The sequence below is a fragment of the Lucilia cuprina genome, chromosome 2 (genome assembly GCF_022045245.1).
Source record: "Lucilia cuprina isolate Lc7/37 chromosome 2, ASM2204524v1, whole genome shotgun sequence".
NCBI lineage: Eukaryota > Metazoa > Arthropoda > Insecta > Diptera > Calliphoridae > Lucilia > Lucilia cuprina.
Window position 1 is genome coordinate 14,124,073 of NC_060950.1, and position 7,113 is coordinate 14,131,185.

The following is a 7,113-nucleotide window of genomic DNA, read 5'->3' on the forward strand; positions in this document are numbered from 1 at the left end:
GTTCTAGTTCAGTTCTAGTTCAGTTCTAGTTCAGTTCTAGTTCAGTTCTAGTTCAGTTCTAGTTCAGTTCTAGTTCAGTTCTAGTTCAGTTCTAGTTCAGGTTTAGTTGCGTTCTAGTTCAGTTCTAGTTCAGTTTTAGTTCAAATGTATCGTTCATCCTTTCTATTTTACTTTGTGAATTTAATATTTAATATTCCGTGTTTTTAATATTTTAAAATAATTTTCTTCAAAGTTGCTTTTGAATATAACATCAACTGTATAATATCTATATTCATTTCTGCTAAAGTTTTTTTTATTAATCAAACGATTTTCTAAAAACTAATCATTTTAAGTCTGTAGCAAAATTTCTTTTCATAAACATTTTTAATATCGTAATATTCCTGATAATTTGAAAATTAAAACAAATTAAAGTAATTCCTTTTAATAATCTTTGTAATATTATACTTGGCCTACAACTACTGTTTGGCGAACATTGTGAAATGTGTATTTAATTAATAATTATTAGCAAAAATATTACAAAGTTGTGTTTTTTTATTTAGCTAAAAAAAAACTTAAAAACATACTTTTCCATTTAAATTAACAACAAGGATGACCCTCTTACGCTGGAAAATAAGCGAAAGAGGCTGAACATTGTTTTTCATTCTTCTACGAAAGGGGTGGTTTATGGTTATGAGTGGTAATTTTACTATAGTATAGGGCTTGTATGTGTGTGGGTAAAGGTTTGGAAAACAAAATTAAACATTTGATATTTGTTGGTTGGTTGGCTGGTTGTTTTAGTGATAATTTACAGTTAATTGCGTTCATTTGTATTTAGCTAGATGGCTTTTTTGTTGATCTATAAGTTTAAGAAAAATATTTTGTATCTTAATCAGTTTGTAAAGTTGTGTTTGTTCCTGAAGTGTTAAAAGTAATGGTATAGTTTAGTGTCTATGTAGCTGGCATTTTGAAAAATATCGAAAATAAGTCTGTTAATTCTAACTATGAAAACCTTCGTTTAACTTAAAAATAAATAAAGTTATATTCTATTATACTCATAAAACATTTCACAAAATTTCCTTATGAATATAATGACGTATGATTAATATTTAATGTTTACCGAAAACCGCAGAGCTTATGATTAATAAAAAAAGTTAAATTCTTTTATAAATCTTGAACTATAAAATTTTACAAGTAAAAAAGGAAAAAATATGATGATATAAGATTTCTAATAAAATGTCAAAAATATGTATATGTATAGATACATACACAAAGACAAACTCAAACTGTTAAAGACAGCTGCAGTGCTTGTGCTAGAATAGATATAACAGAATTGTTTTTTATAGCCTTTTAATTTATTTTTATTTTCTTCTTTTTTTTTCTGCTGAACAACCATAAAAATTTCAACTCTTATTAAACTCAATTAGTAATGAAACTAAAACACAAAGACACATTTATTTATGATACGTAAACATATACACGAGTACACACAAAAGGATATTAAGGATTGTGGGATGAAAATGGATAAAAAATGTTTTTTTATCCATTGGCTATAGTATTGAATATACTATAGACTAAATTATAGACTAAACTATAGACTGGACTATAGATCACTATAGACTAGCTTATGAACCAGACTATAGACTTGACTATATACAAGACTAGACAATAAATAGACTATATAATAGACTAGACAATAGACTAGACAATAGACTAGACAATAGACTAGACAATAGACTAGACAATAGACTAGACTATAGACTAGATAATAGACTAGACTATATACTAGACTAGACAATAGACTAGGCAATAGACCAGACAATAGACTAGACCATAGACTAGACTATAGACTAGACCTAGACTATAGACTAGACTATAGACTAGACTATAGACTAGACTATAGACTAGACTATAGACTAGACTATAGACTAGACTATAGACTAGACTATAGACTAGACTATAAACTAGACTATAGACTAGACTATAGACTAGACTATAGACTAGACTATAGACTAGACTTTAGACTGGACTGTAGACTAAACTGTAGACGAGACTATAGACTAGACTTTAGACTGGACTATTGACTAGACTATAGGCTAGACTATATTTACGGAATGGACTCTATACTTAAGTTTAGAAATTAATTTAAGTTTTGTTTTGTAATTCTATTTTAAATGGGCCCACTGTAACTGCTGCTATACATACAAAATTTTCTTTTATATAAACTTCTTAAAATTAAACGAACCATCTTTATGATTTACAGATGAAAAAATTTATGACTGAAAACATGACTGACTGTTTGAAAAAGGAAAAAAAAGTTGTGCTTAAAATAAAATGAGGAAAAAAATTTAAAACTTATAAAAAAAACTTTAAAATACAATAATTGTCCTATACGATAAAAGCCAATTTGTCGTGGCCTTATAGAATAAAATTTAATGAAAAAACTCGAAGAATAAAATTAAGAACTTAAAAATTTAGTTAAAAGCATTATTTGCGTATAATTTTTTAAGGACATTTTATGAAACACAAATAAATAACAGAAAATGTTAAATATTGGGCAACTGCTTTCAAACGGAAAACACCTGTGCTGTGTTTAAACTATATATATTTATGTCGGTCTCAAATACATGGATAATAGAATTTTTGTGGTCTTACTTAAGCAAAGTTTAATAAAGTGAAAAATAAAATCGGTGGTATTTAGGTATTTGGGTTTTTCTTTTCACTATCTAATATCAAACAACGATGATGTAAAAGCTTTCCGTGTTTACAATTTTACTGTGTAAATATGAAATAAGTGTGTGTTAGTGTGTTTGTTTTTTGTGTTTCCGTTTTGCTTTCTCTCTATACTCAACCGGATGTTGTAAGATTATGCTAATATTTATAATGTTAAGACGGAAATATTACAATGTTAAGGTGGTATAAACGAGGATGGATTGAATTGGAATTGGATGATCTATAATCATGAGCTTCTTTCTTAAATTATTGGCAATATCAAGATTTTGAACCATTAACATTGTTTCAATTGAAAAGTTAATGGCTGTCCTATGAGATGTTTAGCTAAAATTGTCAAACCTCGTATTTCATTCAAAATAAAGACATTATAATTGAATTTTACTCCTGAGAAAATATTACAAATTATTTAATTTAAGGGGCTGGGGTATTAAGTTAAATTTACCTTAAATGTAAAGCAATAAATTAAAAAGGACTAATTCATAAAAGAGAACAAAAACGAAAAGAAATTAAATGATTCCTTAGTATTTTATTAGAGAAATATTCCGTTTACAACCATGCAGATGGGATGGTCTTTGTTAATTTGGAAATATCACCAAAAGACGTAGGACCATATTCATAACATTTTATCCAAGGTTTATTAGACAATTTTTTATATAAAATTTGTTCAATAAATTTTTATACCGAAGAAAAGATCCAACATATAACCGAACACACTGTGGAAAGATTGGCACGGACAGAATAAACTATGAACAAGAACAAAGAAGGAACATTCAATCAGCAATGAACACAATACAACTCTCAGTTATATGACGTTTTAATTAAGAGGAAAATTCATTATATTTATACGGTTTGGTGAGGTCCACATATCAATTCATCCATTCTGTATCACATACACTCGACACGAACTAATTTTTAATGCTTAGCCCTTCCTCAGTCACGCGCTTTTGCTATGTCGCCTTTATCGCTTTTGTAATGTCGCCTGTCTGTATGAAACTCTCCTCCTTCGATCAATATAGATGCAATCAGGCGCATTAAAAATCACCTTCTGAGGTCAGTTTGGTATAGGGCTAGAGTCAAATAAGGCCTGATTTTAACAAAAAACTTGTAACGAGTACTTTTAACATAGTTATGTAATCTAAAGCCATTTCTCAAATATTTGTCTCCTTTTTGTTTTGTTTCATGTAGGCGACTTGCCACGCCCACTTACAAATTAAGTGTTATAAGTTGCATTACGGAGGAACTGCAAGAGGTATAAAATTTTGCAACAACTTTGACACCCATATATACACATTTTGATAAAATGTTTAGCCAAGCTACAGGGGGCGTGGCAGCTTCCATATTGGAAAATCTTAAATTAGTATATCTGAGAATATATATCAGATGGGACATTAGGATCGACATAATATTTCGTTAAAAAAATGGGCGCACCAGCAATAGTGGGTGTGGCATCTTCCATAGGCATTTAATACAAATATTGGTTTTTGTGGGAAACTACTGGAGTTAGAAATCGTTTATCTTAGAAACCATTTGAGCTAAAATTCGAAATCTTTACTCTAACAACATTAACATGTATTGAAATATTTGGATAATAAATTAGCGGCCTTGATTTTAGGGGCATTAAAAGGACCTTCCTGTATAAAGAATGTCATGAATTATTATATTTGAGAAAACATAACAGAGTCCCCCAATTTTTTCGGAGAAAACATTTAACAAAATTATCGGAAACAACGGTTGTTTGAGGCTAGTTCCATTAATGAAACGATAAATAAGTTTTATGCTTGTACATATCTTTTTCCCTCTATTTTTCTCGACCTGTAGTTTACTTACAATATTAACATGATCAGACTTTTTTTAGATGGCAGAAGAAGCTGGAATAAGTACATCTCATCATCTTTTTAACAATTCTAGTATGTCTATCAAGCTTAAATATTTGACAGTAGAGTACTATATGACCTCCATATTGGCGTCAACATAGTAATCTTTGGCGATTGTTAAGCGGCACTTCTTTCACTAAAATCTTATACTGTCACTTCTCTATTAATTAGACAGTGTAAGAAGGATCTGTGATGGCTGTGTCGCATGTTTGGGTCAATCCGCATAGAGACTACTGTGGTAATGAACAAGCAGATGAGCTTGCCAGAACGTCATCTGCTCTTGGTATTTCCAACGCTGTTTTAGTAGCAAATCAGCTAGGTTTTATCAAGAGCATTATTCTCAGATTCTTTTTTCAAAAGGCTGTAAAAAGATGTAATTAAATAGACAAATTTTTGCGGACCCACCTTCAATTAGAAACGCACAAGACCCGAAGTAGGCAGGACATATCGAGGCTGATAGACGAAAAGATTTTCCATCTTCTCTGTAAATTGTCCTGATGTGGCCGTAAAGAGAAACGGCTTTCTTGGCAGTTACTTTATATCTAACCTTGATGAGATATCTGGGTCTAAGCTTAACGATATCCTCAGATTTCTCACAGTTAAAGGCTGGATCTAATAGTGTTAAACTACATGTAACGAGTGGAGTGATCCGGTCAAAATGGTGTTTCTTCGGTTCGCGAAGAACCACCACGTTAACCAAGTAACATGGTAAGACAGACAGGCGTGTCTTAGTCCATTATTGCTGAATAAAATTGTGAACATTTAAGTCTAATTTTGAAGAGGATTTTTTATAGGAACCTATAATAATAAAGTTCATGAGGGCCATCAAGGTTAGTATAGTACTTGGCTTTGCAGCTTTTTGTCGAGGTACGAGTATAGTAAACATAATTATAAACTTAAAAGTCATACTCGGGGGTTCAGTTATATGGAGGCTAAGTGAAATAATGGGCCGCTCTTAACCATTTTCATAATTGCGTTCTGTAGTTTCATTACAAAGTTTATATGGACGGACGGACAGGGGGACAAGCGGACAGACAGACGGACGAACAAACTCAGAAAATGATTCTGAGCCGATTGGTAAACTTAACGGAGGCTATAGGACCAATATTATTGTGCGTTACAAACATCAGCACAAATCCAATATACCCTCCATACTAAAGTGGTGTAGGGTATAAATACAATGGCTTTCCATTTACGTCTAATCACCTGGTTGGTTCTATTTCGTCAGAGATGTCCACTTTGTAAACGAGAAAGAATACAATCGTCACTTTAGTGTGCCCATAGTAAGTGAGAGATCGGTTACTTGAAAATCATACTTAAGCCTTTTGCTGTCTCTTTGTAATGTATAAGGTGACGATTGACTTAATCGTAGGACAGGCAAATGTTAAAATAGTTAATCACCTGTACAGTTGGTGGCTTGGAGTAACCCTAAATGTTATGTTAAATAGGTAGTGCGGCACTGTCCGACCCTAATGCTAAGCCACTACACAACTATGTTATACAACATTAAATTTATGTTGTGTAACAATTATCAATGTCAAATTAATATAATTTTAATAATTACTGAAACCAGTTTAAGGTATAGGGCATGGCAGGGATTCATGGCGGGGGGAGGAAAGGGAAATTAACCCTCCTCCTCCAAAACCTAAAATTTTTCATACAAAATATAAAAAATGAGGGAAAAAGAAAACACGTAAGAAAACTAAATATCCCCCCAAACGCACGAGCTATATCTGCGGCTGGTGTAGGGTGTATTTATGATTTATTATAACTAAACCTGCGGTAAACTAACAAATTTTATGAGAAAACCTTAAAAGTTCAAATTCAAAATAAATTTATAATCATATCAAAAAAAATCCCTCAAAATATAAAAGTGTCCAAGTTAAATAGCTTGGGGAATGCTGCCTAAACCATCTAAAATAACAACAACAAAAACATTCACACCTACATAATTTTCTAATTCTACGAATAAATTATTGACGTCGCAAAATTCTACTGGACTTGTGTAATTTGTAAAATTGTTGACATTAAAATTGTAAATATATATAAAAAAAAATTTAAAAATGTCAATTTTATGTTACATATACATACACACACACACAAATATCTATATATTTTTTGCAAATATTTACCTTTTTTTACGTAATTACAGGATTTTATTTTCTTATATTGTATTTAAACTGTTAACACTTTATATTATAAATTTTTAATTTAAATAATTTTAACAAGATTATTTTGTTTATAAATTATTGCATTTTTTTTTGCTTTTAACTTAAATTTGTTATGTTTTTTTTTTTCAAAAATATTCAAGGTCTTTAAATATTTATAAAACACACAAGAAGGAAAACATAAAAATCTGGAAACTATACATACAACACATTCACTTTCCTTTTATACACATAACTAAACACATACATACATACTTATACTACGATATATTGATGCGTATTTTATAATCTTTATTAGAGTGTATATATGTGTGTTTGTATTTTTTTCTATTATTTGTATTAGTATAAGTGTTTGTTGTTGT

At 30.5% G+C, this 7,113-nt stretch overlaps 1 protein-coding gene across 1 annotated transcript in view; it reads left to right on the forward strand.

Moving 5' to 3' along the window:
- Window positions 1-7,113, forward strand: part of LOC111687664 (gustatory and pheromone receptor 33a) — a 23,978-nt gene that overhangs the window by 2,685 nt on the left and 14,180 nt on the right. The gene's annotated exons all lie outside the window — the stretch shown is intronic.